The sequence below is a fragment of the Octodon degus genome, unplaced genomic scaffold, assembly GCF_000260255.1.
Source record: "Octodon degus isolate 3935 unplaced genomic scaffold, OctDeg1.0 scaffold00137, whole genome shotgun sequence".
In the NCBI taxonomy this organism is placed as follows: Eukaryota; Metazoa; Chordata; class Mammalia; order Rodentia; family Octodontidae; genus Octodon; species Octodon degus.
The window spans coordinates 6,419,271-6,441,899 of NW_004524713.1; the positions used below are offsets into that span (position 1 = coordinate 6,419,271).

General features: G+C 48.3%; 1 protein-coding gene across 2 annotated transcripts in view; it reads right to left on the reverse strand.

Moving 5' to 3' along the window:
* LOC101574182 (N-acetyllactosaminide alpha-1,3-galactosyltransferase-like) overlaps positions 1-15,326 on the reverse strand; it is a 98,042-nt gene extending 82,716 nt beyond the window's left edge. For both annotated transcript variants that reach the window (XM_012516966.2, XM_023701597.1), the window contains exon 1: positions 15,129-15,326. The gene's annotated coding sequence lies outside the window, so the exon portion shown is untranslated. The remainder of the gene's footprint in view (positions 1-15,128) is intronic.
* Positions 15,327-22,629: the final 7,303 nt, after the last annotated feature.

A 22,629-nucleotide genomic window follows, 5' to 3' on the forward strand; every position in this document is an offset into this window, starting at 1 on the left:
TCTCTCTCTCTCTCTCTCTCGTATTTAGTACAGGGTCCATAGGGTCTCGCTACACAGATCAGACTCATAGTGGTCTTCCTGTCTCAGCCTACCTAGTGCTGGGACTACAGGCGTGTGCCACTACGCCCAGTTCCAGGGTCAGCACAGCATGCAGTACTGGGGATCGAACTTGGGACCTTACACTTATGCAGCCAAGCTATCTCTCCAACCCTCGAAGACAGTTTTTAACCTCCCCGTGCCTCAGTTTCCCCATTTGTACAACTGGAACAATAAGGAATTTCCCAGCTGGGTTTCTGCATGTGGAAGAGGAAAGGATTGTAAACATGTTCCACTCAGTGTCTGAGAGAGGAGGGGAAGATGTCCCGCAAGTGTGAGCTATTATTGTTTTATTATTTGTTTAATCTGATTCTTGGATCACTTCCTTTTTCCAGTTTGCCCATCAGTAAATAAGGACCCCACCGCCCACATCCTAGACCTGTCATGGAGAGAAAGCCAATCTAAACATAGTGTTGAGCCAGGCGCAGCAGGAGAAGGAAAGGGGAGGAAAGGCAGGAAGTTCTATGGTGTTGCCCCAGAGCAGAAGGATTTGGGGATTGGCTGCTGCCCCAGAGGCCCTGGACACCAGAATAGGCTCTCCATTGCCCCCAAATTTAGCAGCAGAGGGAATGTCTTGGGATCTAGTCCCAGTTTGCCCCAGAGAGCAGAGCAAGTGGACGCTGCAGAGGATGTGCAGGCTTTGGGTTTGTTTCGGTTCCTGCTTCTGTCCCGGACCTCACTGGAACAAGAGAAGGCTGGCCTCTGGGACTTCCAGCTCCCAGAAGGGCAGAGAGTGGAGGGAGGTCTCCATCCAGTGAGCTGCTGTGTCTCACATCTGAGGTGTGGGAGGGGGCGGTCACAGGGAGTCCTGGGACCTGTGAAGACCTCTCAACTGTACGGTACAGAGGCTCAAAAAAAAAGCTCCCTGACTTACAACAGTAAGGCTTGTGATTTGTTTACTTTACGTGGGTATGCATTCCATAAATACCGCGCTGTGAAGTTTGATCATTTCCTGGGCTAGTAACACATGAAAAGGTACTCTTCCATGATTCCTGGTGGTGACAGTACCCCAGTCACCAGTAACACTTGTAGTGGAGTGTGCTGCTAAGCTAAGATATTCTGTTGGTTAGGTGTATCTGATGCATTTTTTCTGGTTTTGGTACCTGGAATTGAACTCAGAACCTTGCGCTTGCTTTGCTCAGGTGCTTATGCTACTGAGCTATTTTCCCTGTCAATGTTTTTTGTTTTTGTTTTTGTTTTTTTGTGGAACAGAAGATTGAACTCAGGCCCTTGCGCTTGCCAGGCAAGCATTTTTTCTACTGAGCCATCTCTCCAGCCCTGTCAATGCATTTTTTAACTTGTGATATTTTTAACTTAAGATGGGCTTGTTGAGATGTAACTCTATTATAAATTGAGGGGTATCTGTATCGGTTGACCAAGGGAGGAAGAAGTCTAAAGTCTGCTGACAATGTCACCCAGTGCTGTGGCTCTCATAATGCAGTCCAAAGGCTGGGGGAGATGGCTCAGTTGAATAAGCACTTGCCTGGCAAGCACAAGGGCCTGAGTTCAATCCCCGGCTCCGCAAAAAAAAAAAAAAAAAAAAAAAAAAAAAAGAAAGAAAGAAAGAAAGAAAAACCATGTCAAAATGTAGTCCACAGGCAGACATTGTTCTTTCTTCCGTGAGGAGGCACAGAAATTGAGAGCCATTTTTACGGTATTTTACCAAACTATCAGTCCTTGGAGTATTAGAAATAAAGGTGTGGCTATGTTTCAATATAGAAAAAGAATGTAAACAAGAAAGAATGCAAACAAGATGTGGCAGCATCCCCAGGGCTGCTCTGAGTCCAAGAGGGAACCATAGTACAGGGTCTCACTAGGCAGCTCGGACTTGCAGTGATCCTCCTGTTTTCCGCCTCCCCAGCACTGGGATTACAGGCGCACACCACCACACCTGGACTCGGTGGCTGCTCAGGGCGCCTGGGGGTGGGGCCGGTGCAGCACATGGTGCAGGGGATCGAACCTGGTCCCTGCGATCACACAGTCTGCTAGGCCATCTCACCAGCCCTGCCCAAGGACATTTAAAGAAAGCTGTTTTGAGGACAATGTTGAGTAGCAGTCCACAGAGGAAAAGCCTAGAACTGGCGGACTTGAGAAGCAGTGCCCAGCTCCCACCCTTGGAGACATTCCCTTGCAGAACCTTTGGCCAGGCCATGCAGAAGGGATGTTTTCGTCAGGTACAGGAATTTTCTTACCTGATGGGAACCTCAGGAAGTCTCTGTTCAGATCTTTATCTTTTATCAGTGAAGAGAGAGAGGCTCAAGGAAAGACATGCCTTATAGTAAAGGCATGATGTAAACTATAGAAAGTCCCTGTTTATTAAATCCATCAATCAATCAATCAATCAATCAATCCATGTTTACTGAGGAGCTACTCTGTGCAGGCCAGTGCTGTTCTGAGCACTAGTGCTTCGATATAGCAATAGATTAGTAAAGAAAGGAAACAACTACCAGTACCAAATATAAAACACTGACATGCTAAAGGGAGTGGGCTGCTGCTCAGGGATGGTCCCCTGAGCCAGGTATCCTTGGGATCCTCCGAGCCAGTAGTGTTCTAGAGTTAGGTCACACTAGCTTGCATAAGCCCACTGCTAGGGCTGGGGAGATGGCTCAGTAGAGTAAGTGCTTGCCTGACAAGCACAAGGGCCTGAGTTCAATCCCCAGTTCCACCAAAAAAAAAAAAAAAAAAAAAAAAGCAACATAAACCCACTGCTCATTTTTTTCAAAAATGTTTGAACCGACATGTGGTAACTGTGCACATTCATGAGGTACAGTGTGGTATTTTGCCTCCGTACACAATGTGAAAAGTGACCCAATTATTAAATTTTCAGGGATTCAGCAAGCCATTGTCAAACACGGTCGTTATTTAAAAATCCAATCAGCTAAATTTACACATAAATCAATCATACTAAGCATGAGGATCATAAAAACTCATCCCTTTCTAACCACTGTGTTGCCTTTTAGCCTCTTGCGGTTGTTGTATCTCTCCAATTTAGGCAGAGTGGAAAATACTATACAACAAACATACTACATATTTTTACTCAGCTCCCCAAGCAGAAACTGGAAAAGGGCTGTGGTGGAAACATTTACACCATGGAAATTGCAAGTACCACTATCAAAGCATTCGTGTTTTGAAGAAATGCTGATCCCCAGACATCTGCGGGCTCAACGACCCAGGCCACGCCTCTTGTGAGGCCACGCCTCCTGCGTCGGGGGGGGGGGGAGAGGGCTGGGGGAGGTGGCCTAGGGGGGTGGTAGAGAGTAGGGAGGTGGGGCTGGAAGGCCGGGTTACATCTTTCCAGTAGGAGGGGCCGGGGGACTGCTGAACTTTCCTGGGGACATGTGAAGGGCTCCCCCTGTCCTGTAAAGCTCCTGTGCTGAGGAGGCAAATGTAAAATGGCTAATGAGACCCAGCAAACACTGCCTTCCACAGTGTGCAGCAGAGGTGTGTGAGCCGGGAGCTCTCTGTTCATGTGTTTGTTTCTTTTTGGTAAATTCACCTTGATTTTGAGTATTCTGGCCGAGGTAAACACTTACAGGAGCCCAGCAGAGAATATCTTTGTATAAAGGCATGTGGCTGCCTTTGAATTCTCTAGATTTGCCTTCTGGGTTTTCTTCCTTCGAGGATAATAGCCACGCTGGTTCCCGCTGAGCACAGTTGCCACTGCTTTTGCCATTACTCATGATAATGGCTCCTGGCCATCTTGTACCAAGCACTTGACCCTCAGCTCTGAAATCCCTAACAACCCATTTCACAGATGAGAATGCTGAGGCTCGGTGATGCAAAGTCTTGCTCGGGGCCAGGCTACCCCCATGAAAGTTCCCCCAGAAGATCTGTTCCCTCCATCAGGGTGGCCTTGTGACCCTTCTTGTACCTGCGGAATTAATTCCACAGTGCTAGAAAGTCCCCAGCTCTGATGGCACCAATGGACTTGGTGGCTGCCCAGTCTGTGTAAAGAAACCTCCATCCACCACCAGAGCAAAGCAGAACAAATGCTCCCAGTCCAACTGTGTGTCCCTGGGGTGCAGAGAGGGCCTTGGGCCTTGGCAGGTAGCGGCTTTGCATCCTGAAGAAGCATCACAAAGGCAGACATTAGGGGAATATTCTTGGTATTTCCAGTAGGAGCAAGAACTGAAGTACCAGGGCCAGCCAGATAGCTCAGCGGACTAAAGTGCCTGCTTAGGCAGGTGCAAGGACTGGGGTTCGATCCCTGGCATGCTGTGCCAGCCCTGCCCCCAGCGACGCTTAAACTGAGACTGAGACTGGGCATGGTGGCACACGTCTATAATCCCAGTGCTTGGGAGGCCGAAAACAGGAGGATCACTATGAGTCCAATCTGTGTAGTGAGACCCTGTACTAAATACCTTAAAAACAAAACAAAACTGAAATACCTCCTACACAGGACCCCTAACTGTATATTGTGCCCAGCCTCCACATCTCTGGCTGGTTTAGGTCTTTAGCCATCCCAGGAACACTGTGGGCAACAAATGTAGTCCCAAGGTGTTATGGCTTAGATCTAAAATGCCCTTCCAAAGTCTAATGTGTCCAGATGTAGGGTTTTTAGAAGTTGATCAGCTCATGAGGGGACTAATTCCACCAATTCACACAACTCACGTTGTCAGCCACATGGGCTTATTAGGAGGTAGGACCTCATCACACGAAGCAGGTCTCTACGGGTGTGGCTTTAAAAAACATTTTTAAAAAAATATGTATTTGGTACAGGGTCTCACTACGCAGCTCTGACTCGTAGTGATCCTGCTGTTTTCAGCCTCCCCAGTGCTGGGATTGTAAGCGTGTGCCACCACCCCAGACTCAGTCACTGGCTCAGCGCACCCCAGGGGCGGGGTCAGCCCGGCATGCAGGACTGGGGATCGAACACTGGTCCTTGTCTTTGCCTAAGTAGGTGCTTATTCCACTGAGCTATCTCACTGACCCTTTTTTAAAATTTTTTTTTTTAATTAGGGTGTTGCTTTAAAAGGGCAGATGCTGTTCCCTTCCCCTCCCTCCCTGACTTTTCTCCTCTTGCTCAGCTTCCTTGTTGCTATGAGAAGGGCAGCTTTCTGTGGCAGGCCCTCCCACCCCTGTGTTTCGGCTTACTATGGACTGAACCCTCCAGACACTATAAACTAATAAAGCTCCCCTTTAAAGCTTGTCTCTCAGGTATTTTGTCCTAGCATCAAAATGATGAGTAATACACACACCATGCCTTCTCTGTCCCAGTCTCCTTACCGCCATGGTCTCTGACCACTATGCCGTCTGCTGTACCACTCAGTATATTAGCCCAAATTGTCACCTTGGACCTCCCATGCTGAATGTTCATGTGGCCACAAAATCAATTCCAAAACACTTGATTAAGTTTCCACTGGGAAATATCAATTCACCCTTTCTTTGTGTAGCTCTGGATAATATACAGTATATGTAAAAATAGTTTGCTACAGAAGATTCCAATCTGTAGACAGCCATTTGCAAACAAGACCCTATTCCTGGCTCCCCTGAAAAGCAGCCCTGCCCCTAATTTTGGAAGTGTCTTGGCTTTCCCCACAGATGTCAAGCGAGCTACTCCAGGGGACAGCTGTCCTGCTTCGGGAGGGCCTCCTGGGGCAGGGGAAAGGCAGCAGCTGCTCTTTCTTGATACTGCCAACCTCAGAGTCGCTGCTCTGGGCAGCCTTCCCCTCTCCCTGGGCTTGTTTTGGCCCCTGTGTTCTGTGCCCTCCAACCACCAGGGCCTCTGGGTTTTAGAACAGCTGAAGGGCGAGCAGCTTTGCCTCCACTGGAAACACTCTGCCTGTTCAACTCTGAAGTGAAGACATGACCAAGGGAGCCTTACCGGGCCACCACCCCACAGCAGATCAGCCCTGCCACGCACACCCTACACTGGATCCTAATGACTTCCCCTAACTCCTAGCCCCCACACAGACAAGCCCTGGGGCTATCAGGTATGCTACTCCAATTTCCATTATCAATAAAGCCTGGATGAGCTAACAAAGGATGGAATGGAATGATGGGCAGCTGAGAGAATGTTGAATGACTGTGGGGTTCACAGCTCGAAGTTGAGATGCACAAACCCAGGGGCCCAAAAGGTCAAGAGGGAGCCCCGCCCTGGAATCTCTCCAGGGGCAGCAGCTGCTTCGTCCTCCTGGGATTTGGTTTAAGAATCCATTTCTTATGGATTTAGGCTTCTTTCTCCTGCTTTTAGTTTAACTTCAGGTGTGGCTCAGAGGATACTTTGCAAGAATTGTGCCTTGTGCCAGTGGCTGACAGGGAAACTGAGGCTCCCTCAGAACTGACAGCTGGCAGCACAGTCCCGGGGGGACCCGGCCACCTCATGTTCAGGCCAGAGCTCTAAGCTCCTGATTACAGGTGCTCCCAGCCTAAGACAAAATGACCACTGTCTGCAAGAATTAGTCCCTTGGCCCCCAACTCTCCTCCTAGCCTCATCCAAAGGATTTCCTCCTGGACCCCAGGGAAGGTCACTGTATCGGTCACCTCATTCCTTCACCTTCGTGGAGCCGAACCACACTGGAGCCTGAATCTGGTTTTTATGCCTCCCTTCTGCTACTTTCCTCCTATGAGGCTTTGGCCAAAACCTTTGCCGTAGTTTGGATATAAGATGCCTGATTCAATCACAAGGGCTCTAACTTCCTCAGTTTACTGAGCTCAATCCACTGACAAGGTCATAATTTGATGGCACTGTTGGGAAAGGATAGAAACAGGAAATGCTGCCAACTGTGAGGAATGGACCGTGGGGGCATGATCTGGGAACTGCATTCTGGTCCTGGGCCTGGCCCCCCTGACCACATCTGCCCAGCATCTCCTCCTCCCTTCCCTCCCTCTCCCTCCCCCTTCCTCCTTCCCTTTCCCCACTGCCCCCCAGCCCCCATTCCGTACCCCACCCCACTCCCCCTTCCTGTCTGACACTCGGTGAGCACTTTACCCTGCCAATCAGCCACCGGGCTACTCCTGACCCACCACAGGTCTACAGGCAGTATCTGAATCTTCTGAAACTATGAGCCAAAGATAAATCTTTCCTCCTTGAAGCTGTTGATGCTATGTATTTAGCACAGCGCTGGACATCTAACTACTACGACCTTAAAAGGGCAACCCTCCATTTCTCCATGTGTGAAATGGGGCAGACAAGGACAGCTCTGCTGACCACACGGGGTTCTGGCCACACACGGTTTTCAGGTGAGAGGAGCATCTGTGATCTCACATCTCAAACTGCGCTAGAGGTAGACAATCCCAGCCGCAATCACTCTGTAACTGCTTTTCTGTGTTTCCCAGGTCTTGCTGTCAACCCACAGTCAGCTAATTGTGTCCAGAGCCCTTTTCTCTACACAGCCTTTCTGCACCACCCAACTGTCCTGACCACAGCTCTCTCTTTCAGCTTTCCGGGTGGGCGCGCTCTAGATGCCCCTTCTCCAGCTCAGCTCCCTCGCTCCCTAAGCTGGGTGTGGCTCCGGGTGGCAGCTCCATACTGTTTCCTGCCATCCCTACATGCCAACAGCACATGACTCCAGCAGGAACCACAAGAAGCCTCTGCCTAGCACCCAAACCCCTTGTGGATGTCTGTGTGGGACCCCTCGGACACATGCATGGGGACTCGAGGCACTGGATCCCCGCCCCCACCATCCATCCCGCTGCTTTCTGAGGCCCTGTTTGACAATAAAAATTAGCAGAGAGGTAGCTGCAACCCAAACCTAGAGAACTCCTGTGGCCTGAGCTTTAGGTCAGGGAGGCCTGCAGCCTCCATGCTGAGTCTGAGACGCGGAGCACATCAGCTCTTTGCCTGGACATTCAGGCAACTAATTTTATTCCCTCTTTTCAGGGCCAGAAAGACTTTCAGAAAGAATACTAGGTAAAGTATTCTCAGTGGCGTTCCCTTTGCCTGCAAGCCACGGGCTAAATCTACAGCACCCTTGGACTTCCCAGATGTCTCCGCCCAGCCTCTCTCTCAGGAGCAAAGGTAATGCTTCCATCAGCAGACCTTCGTGTGTAGGCAGGGCCGTGAGGTGCCTGCCCCATGTCTGACAGCAACCAACGATGCAAACTCAGAGGCCACAGTGAACTAGAGCGTGTCAAGCAAAGCGGTCACGTGAATAGTGTACTCTGTGGCCCAGGCAGCTCACAGTGGCGGAGGAAGTAAGAAATATTGCAATGATGTGGCAGAAGCACAGCAGGGGCCATGCACGGCAGGGTGACTAGGGTGCTGGTGGGGAGGGAGGGAATGCCTAATCCTCGGTGGGCAGGGTGAGCGGGTCGGCTTCATGGAGAAGTTAATGATGAAGCTGGGTTGTGAAGGCGAGCAGGAGCCTTCCGGTGGATTTGGGGAGGTTGGAGATAGCTTTCCAAGCAGAAGAAGCTGCAGAGGGAAAGGCCCAGAGGTATTAAACCAGGGGAGAATTTCAGGAATTTCAGTAACTCCTGGTGGCTGGAGCAGAGGTCCCAAGGGGCAGAGTGATAAGGACAAAGGGAAGGAAGTTTAGAGAGCAGCTCAGCAGGACCTCGGAGGCCTGTCTGCTAACCAAGAATGTGCTTTGTCCTGAAGGCAGTGGGGAGCCTTATGAGGATCAACACAGGCCAGAGCTGTGCCTGGACAGAAGGTGTTGGACTGCAATGACAAAATATACTGGAGGAGAGAGCGGAGCTGGGCCTGGGTGAGGAGGTCACAGTAGGGGCCAGCCTGGGGAGAGTGCACCAGAACTCCGTGGGGAGTGGGGCTGGAATTAAAAGGACTGTTCAGAGAGTTGGCAAAGACAAAGGAGAAAACAAACCAGGCCATGGATTTGATGGTAGGGGAGAAGTGCCGTGGCCTGGATGAGTGTTCCCCAAAGGTTGTGGCTCCCATCCCGGGTGCCGCTGGGAAGTGGTGGGATCTTTAAGAAGTAAGGTACAGTGGGAGACTGCAAGCCATTAGAGGCAGGCTTAGAGAACACATAGGCACCTGGGCCACTCTCTTCTCTCTTGGCTTCCTGGGTGTCAGCAGCTCAACAAGCCTCCTCTGCCACATGCTCCCACCATGCCGTACTGTACCACCCAGGCCCAAAGCAAGCACCAGATCCACAAAGCCATGAACTGAGACGTCTGACAGCGTGAGCCAAAATAAGTAAACCTTTCCTCTTTTTAAATGAATTGGCTTGTTTTCTATCACGGTAACAGAAAGCTGACTAGCACAGGGGGAGAACGGGGAGTGATTTTCAGGCAGAGGGACCGATTGTGCAAAGAGACCAAGATCAGAAAGACACTGACATGTTTGAACAACTGCTCTGGAGGGTGGGCCACATGAAAGTGATTAAGTTGGAGAGACAGAGAAAGGTGCAGGCCCAGATCTGGGAGTGATGGTAGTGCCCCTCTTCTGGGATTTTGAATTTTGCATTTCAGTTATTCATGATCAGCCACAAATTAAAAACATCAAATAAAAAAACTTCGGAAAACAACAAATCCTAAGTTTACAAGTTTGTGCCATTCTTTGTAGCCCAACTGATGATATCAAGTGCCATCCTATTTCGTCCAACCTGAGACATGAACAATGACTGTCCCTTTCTCCAGTGTATCCTCACTGGAGATGCTAGGCACTGTTTGTCACCGACAACCATGGTACATAGTATACATACACAGCTCACTACTGCCTGAGGTCCCAGACATACCCTGGGGGGTCTTAGAATGCTTCCAACAGATAAGGGGGCTACCGCACTGACAAACCTAGTTGGTCAAATGGATTCCTGTTCCCAACTACTCATTCAGTGCCCATAAGCGAAGTACATATCTTTATAAAGTCGAGCCTGGGCTTGGTGACTGGCTGGAAAGTAGGTGGAAATGACAGTGAGCACAGGGTAGAGGCTTTGAGAGACGATATGTCATCTCATTCCTGCTCCAGTTCTCAGTATGAAAGCAGCAAGTACAGAAACAGCTCCCCAGCTGGATCTTAACATGAGAAGACTCTTTGTCTTATTTACTTCTTATTGCTGAGACAAAGTACCGGACACCCAAAGCTAAAGGAAGAAAAGTTTGTTTAGCTCATGGTTGGTAGACATTTCAGTCCATAGTTGGCTGGCCCCAAGGCAGGGTGGCACATGACAGAGGGACACTGCAGAGGAGGAACAGTTCATGGCAGGCAGAAGGTAGCAAACCAAGCAAGAGACCTTAGCAACTTGCCCCTTACGTATGCTATCTAGGCGACTGGGATTAGGACAGTGCCAACCCAATCAGTGGAGGGATTTAGCAATCACACACTTTTAATTCTAGCATCCCAGTTTAGATTTAACCACCTCTGAAAAAGCCCCACTTAGGACTGCACAAGGGTTTGAGAGGGCATCTAGACACAAGACCACAGTGCCATTGGAACAAAGCTTCTGTCTGTCTGAAATTTAGAGCTAAGCCATGAAAGCTTGGACCACAGTTGCCCTGCAGCTAATATCTTATATGAACAGTAAATAAGCACCTCAAAAGCTAAGCCCGATGTCATTTGTTATACAGCATGACCGTAGCAAAAGCTAACTGATACATACTATGTGTTATGAGTTATGTCTACATGTCCCCCTAAAGCCTCGCACACTCATACTTAAGGCTTTGAGGAGGTAAATGACTGGATCATGGGGTCATGATAATCTTCAGTGGGTTCATCTACTGATGAGTTTTTGAAGCTAAATGTGACATTCAGAGGTGAAGATGCCCAAAGAAGGCGGGTCACTGGGGCAGTGTCCTGGAAGGGCATAGTTCCCTGTGCCATTTCTTCCTTCAAGCTGTCTGCTTTCCCACCTCCACACCATGATCAGCTTTCCTCGGCTCTTCTCTACCATGTGCCTCTGCCATAGTAGTGGACGGGGGACTAAAACTTCAACAAACTATGACCTGAAGAAGAACACCTCTCCTCTTCTGAGTTCTGGGTGTTGGGTATTTTGTCTGAGCAACAAGAAAAGTGGCTAAGACAATGCCAGCGATGAGAGGTGATTCTTCACACATGATAAAGGAAGTTGCGATGAAGGGGGATCGAAGAAAGTTTCTGTTGATGAATTTCATCTTCCTTCACTCACTGGTCTCAGAGGTGGAGACACCCTGCTTACTTCAAAGTCCCAATTCCATGTAACCTCCTGTTCCTCTTAGTGCCTAGCTCTATCCATCATCCTTTCCCTCCCCTGGACTAAATCCTTCCTGGAATCCACATGCTTCACCAGTCCTTCCATCCTAAAATCTCTTCCTTCACCCTGTCTCCCTGCACCACCCTATGGCTCAATCTTTCTTCTAACCTTTTCAGATAAACTGAAAACCATTGACTATGCTCACAGTCTCCGCTTCTCCACCATCACCTACCCAGGTGATCGGGTTTGCTTGTCTTTTGCTCTACCCAAACTGCCCTTGCTATATTTTGATGACCTCCTAATTGCCCAATGCAACTCCCAGTGCTTATTTCAACTCAATTCATGGTCTCTCCCATCCCAACATTCCTCCTTCTTTATCCTCTCAGTGACATCATCACTCATCCAGTGACCCTTGACCTCAAGCCACCATGAGACCATGAAGTCTATCTGGACTTGAGTTTGAAGTGTCTTGAGACACCCAAGCAATGATGCCTACTGGGCAGTTACACATGTGAGCTGGGAGCCCAAAATTGGACATAAGATGAAAGCTATTCGAATCATATTTAGGGCCAGTAAGATAGCTCAGTGGACCGAATGCCTGCGTAGGCAAGAGTAGGGACCCAGGTTTCACCTCCAGCACCATATGCCACACTGGCTGCCCCTGGGCACGCTAAGTCAGCGACCAAGACCGGACATGGTGGTGCATGCCTGTCATCCCAGTGCTGGAGAGGCTGAAAACAGGAGCAGTACCAGAAGTCCGAGCTTCAGACATTAATAAATAAGTAAATAAAAATTAAAAAAAAATAAAAATAAAGTCATATTTAAACCCATGAATATTCTTGAACTTTCCCAGTTTATAAAATATAAGTACTAAGCCTACAAATTCCATTTCACACACTCAGACTTCTTCTGAATGCAGAAATCCCTATTCCTAAGGGATCTAACTGCCATTTGCTTTCTTCCCTGCTAAACAGTGGTCCACACCACCACCTTGTTTCATAGATTTGCCCCTGTTCATATTGCCTTTTCCAAAAGCCAAAATTTAATCCTAAAAAATAGAATGTCCAAATCACAACGAGATACCACCAACCAGCCAATAAAATGCCTACAATCAAAAGGACCATCAAAGCAAATACTGTCAAGGTATGGAACAAATGTAGCTCTCACGAACTGCTTCGGGAATGAATGTGAAACGGCAGTTTCACGGCTAGTAGGAAACCACTGTTCTCAAAAGACTTGGACAAGAATGTTCATGTAAGGAGCTGGGGATATAGCTCAGCAGCATAGCACCTGCCTGGCAAGCATGAGGCCCTGAGTTCAATTCACAGTACCCATCTCCGTCAAAAAAGAATGCTCACGTAATAGCCCCAAATTGGAAGTAACCCAAATATTAATAGGAAAGAAGCTAGGAATTGTTGTACATCCGTGTAACGGAATATGACTTGACAACAAAGAACAAATGACTCAGACACAGTGCAGATGAATCTCAGAACCTTAAGTTGAGTGAAATAAGCCAACCATAAAAGAGTGATTTGCCTCTGTACATAGAATCACACAATGTGATTCTATGTACAGAGGCAAATATTGCTCAGAGGATGATATAATCAGAAAATGGGTGCTTGGGTGGGTACAGTAGAAGGCAAATTAATTTGAAATGTTAATTTTCTAGAGTGATATAAATATTACATGTCTCATGGGGTGGGGGAAGCTGGTTACCCAGGATAAAGCAACAAACCAAACTCACTGAGCCAAGCAAACATTGAAGATTTGTGGATTTTAGTCTATGGAAATTATATCTTAAAGAAAATAGGAAAAAAATAAATTTAAGCATCTATAAAATAAGCACTAAAATACAGGCAGAAAACACATTCATTTCAAACAGAAGCATACTTCTATTACAAAAGCACCTGTATAAAGCCCGTCCCCCCCACTTCATTCATCTCCTTTCAGCTCTTCCCACCCCCTCTCCATGAGGCCCATCATTAGACTGATGAGAGACGCTGAAAAGGAAAGAGCACAAGCAGTCGAGCCAGGCAAATGCATTCAAATCCTAGCTGCAATTTACAGCTGAGTGCCCATGAGTCAGGTACTTGGCCTCTCTAAACTTTTGCTTCCTCAGCTGTAAAATGGGTTAGTGAGACCTAGCCTATGCCCTTAGGCTAGGAATCCCGTAACCCCAAATCACTCTAAGTAAGGTCCAGAAGTGTTCAGAGAATGACATTCAGCAGGCTTCTTCTCCTAGAGGTAAGAAGGCACTCTGGGCTCTGGAGTTACAGTGTAGGTGAGTGCTAACAGGTAGGAAAAGCAGCTCAGAGCTGCCTGGCCAGGAAAGGTCACTCTTGGCCTCACACTCTGGAGACAGGTTCCTGGCCGCTAGAAGACCTTACCTTAATTGCTCTGCACTGCTCTGAACGGAGCCACTCCACCAAAAATAGCCAGATTAAGCTGGGCTCAGGGAGTATGCAAAGCATCCTGTGGGGGTTCCACAGATAAGGAAGAGATAAAGGTAGAACTGAACTGCAGAGGCCAGGGCCCTGGCTTCTGGCTTCTAGGTGCTCTGCCCCTGCCATGGTGGCTCTGAAGCCAGGATACCATGCCTCCTGGGACATGGTTTGAAGTCTCTTAGAAGAGGAAATCCTCAGGGACACTTTCAGTTCTGCCTTGGACAGTCACTGAACATCTGTTACTTGTAACAGAGAGCACTTGGACCTGCATCCCTCCCTCATCTTGTGGGGAAGGCAAGAGACAACCAGAAAGAGCTCCAAAGAAGGTAGAAAGTACTTAGAGCAGCCACAAAGCGGAGGTTAGCCATAGCCTCCACACCCTCCCCTTGTGGCCCTGGCCGCTGGCAGTGCACTTTACATTTGCTTACTCGGGAGCATGTCGCCAATAGTATTCTTACTTTGCGAGCCAGGAACCTGAGGATCTCCCTGGAAAAAGATCCCCCAGCTGGGAAGCCCTAGACCAGGCCTCTACCCTGCATCTGCAGGGCAAAACACCCCTACCTATTACCAGGTAAACGAAGGAGGCACTCAGGCCTGCTCTAGAGGCAGAAGGTGTGCAAACCACTGCAGAGAGAGAGAGAGAGAGAGAGAGAGAGAGAGAGAGAGAGAGAGAGAGAGAGAGAGACCTGGGTCTTAGTTCCTTCCTGGGGGGAGGAGCGGCCAGATACCCTGGGGCCTCTTCTCCCGCCCACAACAGGAGGGAAAATCGGGGAATCTCAAGTGGCTGGGTTTCCTCTCTTTTTGGCGCTGCCCCCCACCTTTTTCTGTTACTTGGATGTTATTCAGAGTTTGTGCAATCCTTTACTTTGGCGGTCTTCCTGCCATTTTCTAACGCAGAGGGGTGTCCTGAGTGGGAATGAGATGAATTGAAAAGTTGAGGGACCTTCCCCCCCCCCCATTTCCCCAAGTGACGACACGCACGACCTGCACTTGGGCTGCGGGGAGTTACAGCGCCCGAAACGTTCCCCGCTGGGGCCCGAGCGGTGGTCGGTTCGGCTCTCCGACAGCTCTGCTCTGGCTGCCCCGTGCTGTCACGGTGCACCCCAGCTCCAGCTCTGCACTCCCTGCGCCAGCGCTTCGCACACTGTAGTCCCGCCCCACATCCTCGATGGCTCCCCTGCCTTTCCAGACTTGCTCTCCTGCTGGACCAGCTGAGAACCCCTGCTGGCCCGGTCCCCACCCTGCAGGAGCCACGGGGTAGGGGACACTTGAACCCCCAGCCCCGCAGGCCTGAGTCTGGAATGCTGGACAGAGGCGCGACCGGTGCAGGATGGGGTCAGAGACTGGGTCAGCTCTGAGGACAGAGGAAACGCTGCCAGAACAAAAGCAGAGGCGCAGGCAGGGCAGACGCGGGGCACCGCTGGAGCAGTGGCCTGAGGCTCCCCTGGCCACCCGCGCCGCCCACGAAGCCCCTCCGCCCGGTGCCCGCCTCCCCACGCGCGGCCTCGGGACCCACCTGATCCGCAGAACCCGGGCGCCAGAGCGCTGGGGGCCGGACAGCGCCTGGACTCTGCTGACCGTGGCAGACTCACGGGAGCCCTCGGGAGGCTGTGCCGGGCGTGCAGGGCGGGGTGCTCCTGCCCTTCCCGCGGGACCGCGGCCGGCCGGGCGCCTCCTCCGCGCAGCGCGCAGCGGGCAGCGGCCAGCGGCGTGAGTGAGCGGCGTGTGCTGGACACAGCGGGCGGTGCCTGGGGCCCCGCCTGGGTCGCGGCGGTGGGTGCCGAGCCCGTCCCCTCCCCGACCCCGGCCGCGGGTGCGCAAGTGCTGTGCGCGCGCATGTGTGTGTCTGGGTGGTGAGGAGGGGGTGATGTTTGTTTCATTTTCACTCAGGCAGAAGAAAGCCTGAAACCAACAAAAAAGAAAATAGTGGCTAGGTTTCTTGCCTTCTCTAGGTCCCACACGTGGGGACAGTGGTGACAGAGGACAGGAGGGAAGGGTGCGGTCTGTTGTGTTTGTTTCCAGGAGGGAAGATGGGGCCCTAGATCTTGCTGGGATTCCCCCCAGCCCTAGTTGAGTTCCGGAAGTGAGGGGCACGCACCAGCCCTCAGGAGTGTTAGAGACCGAAGTTCTCCAGCAGGGCTCCCCACAGCCTCCGGCATTCTCTTCTAGACTTCTTTAGAGAAGAATCAAAAACAATTTTTAAAAATCTATTTCCAAGTTTGGATTTCTGTGTCTAGGGTGACAGCGATTCACTCCTAGTAAGTTGTCCTCTTTTGGTTTGACCTACACTAAAAGACAATGGCCTCCTTTGGGCTCACGTGGCTTTGTTTTCCTGGTGGAAATGGAATGATAAAGGTTTGTTTGGCTACTGGATATTGTTTTCATAAACCAGGAAATTAGCTTCTTAGTTAATTGAATATGTTGGAACTGTAATTTGTCAGACCAGCCAGGTGTTGGCACAGAAGTTGAGAGAATGACGTTTCCTGGTGGGTCTCAGGAGGTGAAGTGGAGGGACAGTGAATTATCGGCCTGCACAGCAGCTCAAGAATGAGGAGTTCCAAACGGCCCGGCACAAAGGGCCTTTGCTAGAGGATAAATTGCACCATTATTATCCCCAGTGAGCACGCTCGCGATCGTTCATTAGCAGTGAGCACCGCAATGAGTGATGGTTTGCTAAGTGCATTATTTTCCCCTTCCCATTCTGCACTGAGAATGCGTTGTTCAAATGGCGAGTCCGCCGACGTGGATTATAATTCTTTGAGAACAAGAAAATCATGAGAATGAATGTGGCTCAGATGGTGATTTTCGGTGATCAAAAGATGTCAACCTCAAACATCGCTCTGCTACTTTAAGCCCAGTAAAATTGATTTTATGGTTCTGTTTGGGTTCACTCTGAAGACTTGGTTTAGTTTTATGGTTGCTTGATAAGCGATGAGCATGAGAAGCTCATGTGTAATTTTAGATTCAGACCTACTTTAGTAAAAAGAAAATAAGAATAATGAGTCACCACTCTGAGTCTGTTAGGTTTTCTTTTTTCCTTTTGAAAGGAGGCATTTGTTTCTGAAAATAAAACTAACAAGTCTACTGACTGAATGTCTGAGCTGTAACATACCTGGAAAATTATACACTAGATCATACATAGTGTGGGTTAGGGGTCAAGAGCTCTAGGTTCAAGGCCTTGGGTGAGTCATTCTGCCCTTTTAAGACTCATTTGCCGCATATGCAAAATTGGGGTAAGATGACCTGTGTGCAAGAGAAAAGGAATAAAGATGAGATAATTTCAGGGAAGTTTTCTTGAAGATCCTGGCATCACAGGCAGATGAGGCAGAAATTCCGGTAGCAGAGAGGTGGACTGGGCAGATGCGGAGGAGCCTTGACCCCTGGATGCATGCAGTGCCTTACACTTCTTTCACTCGGCTAGTCCTCGGCGTGGCCTACCAGGTGGATATGACTTACATTCCCTGCTCCAATGAAGAAAGGAAGGGCGCGGGGAAATCAAATAACTTTGTTTGCCATCTCTCTAGGGACGGCCAAATGCCCGAGACCAGATGCCCTTATCCTTTCTTCTTGCTTCTAACAAATGTTTGTGGAAGCCTGTGTTCTTTTTCTATCACTGTGACAAAGTACCTGACATAAATCAACCTTCAGGAGGAAAGGGTTATTTTGGTTCACAGTTTCAGAGGCTTTAGTCAGTGGCTAGCTAGATTCATTACCTCACGGCTCAAATACCTGGTGGAGCAGCCACGAAGCAGAGAGACAGGAAAAGCGCGAAAGATAGAAAGGGGAGGGGATTAGAAGCAGTTCCTGAGGTCACGGCCCTGTGGTCCACCTCCTTCAACAAGGCCCACCTTGTTTCTCACGCCTCTCTAAGGTGCCAAACAACATGAGCTTATCAGTGGGTTGCTGCATGATGAAGTTAGAGCCTTCGTGGTCCTCGTGGTCCTCGTCACCTCTCCCCAAAGTCCGTCTGCTGGCACCCAAGCTTTAGTATGAGCGTCTGGGGGAGACATTACAAACCCAAGCTGTTACAGGACCTTCCATATCTGTCATGCTGAGGAGGACACCATGGAGAACAATGCACCCAGCGCCATAGTCCAGGCAGATCAGTAGGAGGTAAAGAGCAAACCAAAAAAGATCCAACTCACTGTGTCAGGATCACCGTGATCAGGCCTCAGAAGGACCCACGGGGTGCAGGGGTCTGGGCAATGGGTAGGCTTAGACCCAAGAGAGGGGTGAGCTGGGGGTGGGGGGTGCCAGTGGTCAAAACAACGCTATGCAAAGTCTTGGCTTGGGAGAAGAAAGGTTTGTGAGAGTACAGGGAGGTTTCGCCCTCACGAAGGCAGCAACCCTCCTCAGAGCAACTATAAATGCTAAATGTATCTCAGTATAGTTTTTTTTTTTTTTTTTTTTTTTTTTGTTATTGTTGTTTTGGTGGAACTGGGGATTGAACTCAGACTCTTGCGCTTGCCAAGGAAGCGCTTATTCCACTGAGCCATCTCCCTGGCTCAGTATAGGTTTTGTGGAACTTAATGAACTGCCCCTCAACTTCATGTGGAAGACTGAAGGGCCCAAGTTAACTGAAACAGTTTTGACATGGCATAAAGGAAGAGAGAACACTTGCTCAATCAGTTATCAGAATGTACCAGGAGGCAGTAAGGATTAAGGCGGTGCTCTGGTCTCATTTTATTGGAAGGGAGCCTGTGGTAGAAACCGCCATGGACACCGAAAACTACAGATACCTGGACCCAACTTCTGGTGCTTCGGGTTAGAAGTTTTGTACTTTACAATGCTGTAAAGTGTGTGCACCCTCCTTTTCACTGTAATTATATGTAACTAGATTTATCAGTAGTTACTAATAACTGTAATTATCAGTAGTTACATGTGCAACTACATGTGTAGTTAACAGTTCAACACTGTTATAATTTAGAACTGAAATATTCCCCTGAAGTTTCATGTGGTCAGAGGTGGGGCTTTCAGATGGGATGGGTGGGCCATATTCATCCATAGATTAAACTGTTGATGAGTTCATTGCCAATGGTGCCATTAGGAGGCAGAGGCAGGCTGGAGAAGGGGGGCCCTGGTGTGCGCCTCTGGGGAGCATGGCGCTCCCCCCCCACTTCCTGGCTATAATAGGCTTCTTTTCTCATGCCCTTCAGCAATCCTGATTCTGCACTGAAGCCCTATGACTAAGCGTGAAACCCCTAAACCATGAGCCAACTAGACCTCTCCTCCTATAACTCTTGAATGCCAGCTACTTTGTCCCAGCTACAGGAAGATTGACTACTGCCAACAAATTACTATAAAATAGGCTTTGTGTCAAATTTCCAACTCTTGGTTTATAGAAGTGTGTACTGAGCACATTTAGGTTAGGCCAGGCTAAGCGATGATGTTCAGCAGGTAAGGGGTGTTAAGTGCATTTTTTACTTAAAATATTTTCCACTAGCAGTGAGTTTATTGGGCTGAGAACCATCATAAGGCAAGAGGCAGCTACGTGTAGCACTATGGTTTTTTCTGTACATGTATACATCTCTGCTACAATAAAGCTCATTTAATAAGTTAGGCTCAGTAAGAAAATCCACAATCACTAATCATGAAGTAGGTCGACTATAACAATGTATTGAAATACAAGTTACTGACAACTTATGAATTATTTATCTCTGAAATTTTACATCTAATATTTTTCAGTGTGAGGCAGACTGTGGATAATTAAAAATTCAGAAGGTGAAAAAGCAAGGCTAAGTGGGGACTACTGTATAGCGTTGGTGCTAGGATGGCTCATTAGGCCCACGGACACGAATAAGGGTCCGAGAAAGAGACCCACGTGTGTGGAAGCTGGGTTGGTGACAGAGGTGGAATAACAGCGCGGTGGGGGACAGAACAGATCATTCAGTAAGTGTTGCTGGCACCTGAAAGAATTGAAAGCAGGGAGCAAACAAAAACCTGTGTAGGAATGTTTAGGGCATCGCGGCTCCCGATAGCAGAAAGTGAGTCAGATATCCGTCAGCTGAGGCCTGGATAGACAAAACGTAGTCGAGCCCCGCAATGGAATATCACAGCCTCAAAAGGAATGAAGTATTGATTCATGCTGCAACACGGGGAGCTTTGAAATATTACATTAGGGGAAAGCCAGACAAGGAGGGCTATATACTGTATAACTCTCTATATATGAAATATTCCAACTAGGCAAATTCATAAAGGCAGAAAGCAGCCAAGAGGCTGCCAGGGTCTGGGAGTTGGAAAGAGAAAGAGACAGCTTAGTGGGTTTAGAGTTTCCTTTTGAGTTCATGGCTAATGCTCTGGAACTGGATGGTGGGAATGGTTACACAATACCAAGAATGTTCTAAATGCCACTGGATTACACATTTTAAAATGATTTAGCTACTTTGAATATGACTTTATGCTACACAAATTGTACCACCATTCAAAAACATATTGCTGGGAAATTGGCTACTCATACAGAAATACAAAATAAAAACAGATTTCTCCCACAAACACTCCGTGTAATAGTAAGTATATAATAGTAAGTTAAAGGCTGAAAGGCAAAGAGCAACTTGAAAACTTTTAGAAGAAAATATCCTTATATCTCACAAGGGTAAGTGTATAGATACTGCCCATGAAGAAAAGTATGGATCAATGCCAATATCCACATTAAAATGCTACATATCCAGAAAAGACAGGTCAGCAAATTAATAGACAAACTCAGAGATTGAGAGAGACATTTGTTTATTTATTTTTTTATGTATTTAGTACAGGGTCTCACTACACAGATTAGACTCGAAGTGACCCATCTGTTTTTTCAGCTTCCCAAGCATTAGGGTTACAGGCCCGTGCCACCATGCCCAGTCTTAATCACGGTTTCAGCGTGCCCTGAGGGCGGGGCCTGCATGGCACACTGGGGATCGAACCCCGGCCTCCGAATCTGCTTAAGCAGGTGGTTAAATTCACTGAGCTATCAGGCTGGCCCTTGAGAGAGCTATTTGTAACCTAGGTGACCAACTAGGTCTGGTATCTAGACTATATGAGGAACTCCTGCAAATAACCAGGGCAAGATAGTCCTTCTCCATGTCACACCTGACTAAATTCCTGGAGGGAATGTCATGCGGCCAGGCACTTATCACAACCAAACAGGAGTGGCTTTTTGTTCATCAGCACACCTATCTAATCAATGGCCACATTTGATTTGGTACACTGCCACCACACCCAGGATGTGTACCTGGATAAATGACATCAACCTGAGCTGGCCGAGGGGAAGGAGGGCCAGGTTGACAGACAAACGCTGAACTTGCAGTGAGATAGATTCCTGATATGCTGCCTCATCAAGATGGCAAGCTTCTTGAGGGTCAATCTGTCAGTCCCACTGACTTGATAAAAATCTTGTGCCCTTCCTGCATGTCCACTCAGTTGAGGCCTTTTGCTGCCAGCTCCACCCTCTCTTGAGTTGTCCTCCTCTCTCTGAACAAGGCCCTTCTCTTTCTCAAGTGCTCCACAACAGGAACCCTGAGGTGAGGTGGCCTCTGCAGACAGGGTTTCAAACATACATCCAGAATGTTCTTGGCAGGGAAATCGCCTCCTTGTGACCTTGGAGAGAGCTGTCTATAAGGCTGGGCAGAATCAACATTCTCAAATTGTGACGAGTGCTTCTCACAGAAATACTGGAAAAAGGGAATTCCAGCCTTCTGCAGAACCAGAAAAACATGAAGCCCCAGGCCCCCGAGGAAGGCCAGTTCCAGGCTTCATTTACAGATGAGGAAATGAGATCCAGATGGAGGAGCGACTTCCTTAAAAACCACAGACTCAGAAATTTCGGAGCCAGGATTCATTCCTGAGGCTCTCGCAGGCTCTTTAGCCATAGGCAGGTGGGGGCAATTCCCAGGTTCAGTGATGATTTAAAGACGCTAGTGAAAGGAGCAAGACTTCACAGGAAAAGAGCAAGGTGAGCATGAGGCCTGGGCTGAGGAGGAGCACGCAAGAGGGCCGCACTGGGCCAGGCAGGAGGGACTTCCTGTGCCCAGGTGCAGGGTGGCCACGGAGAGCACATGGCTGGCTAGAGGGGCCTGTGAGGGCTGGTGCAGAGACACTTGGGAGTCACATCTTCTCTGTCCTTCGAAGCAGCCCCTGGAGGGTCTCTGAGCAGAGAAGGTGACACGATGGAACTTGTGTTTAAAAGGGGCGCTTCGTTCTTGGTCACCAGAGTCTTTGTTGGAAAATGAAGTCGTAAGGAGAGAAAACAAAGAGGAAGGAGGGTAAGAGGAAGGAAGGGAGAGGAGGGAGCGGAGAGGCTTTCTGACTTAAGACTGACACCAGATCAATTGCTTTTCTTCTAGCTGGACGATAAATAAGACAAGAACGACTGAGTCGTCCATCAATATCACTATCCTTTATTGACCCCAAGAAAATGCTGTTAAAATCATTATTTCCAGGGAGGAAATATTCTATCTTCTTACTTAGTTATGTGTTTGGAAGTCCTTTCTTTTCTAATGATATTAAATTCTACCTCTGGCATTTACAAATATCTAATTTTAAGGCAGAAAGGTATAAAGCCAAGTATTTTTATGCTCTTGGGTTCATTTTTCAAAAACCTGTCTGTGCTTCCAAGGGCCAAAGAATTCTGCCAGTTGAAAGAAAAATTTTACCTCTGCAACCAAAACTTATAAAGTGATATTCCATCAGTTTTACAAATATGCTCCTTCTAACCTTCAAAGAAAGGTCACAGAAGTAATTAATCCAGTTGAGTAGACAGGACCTTTGCTGTGTAAATCCTTTTATACTTTTGGAGTATTATCCTGTGAGATTGTCATCTATTGTTTAAATTAAGTACATAAATAAAATTGGAAAGCATAAGTTTAAAAAGCCAGTGCACATGGTCTTCTCAAGAGTTTGCTATTTTATGATATTAAAAATAAAATATGGGGCCAAGGAGATGGCTCAGTGGAATAAGCACTTTCCTGGCAAGTGCAAGGGCTTGAGTTCAATTCCCAGTTCCACTAAATAAATAAATAAATAAATAAATAAATAAA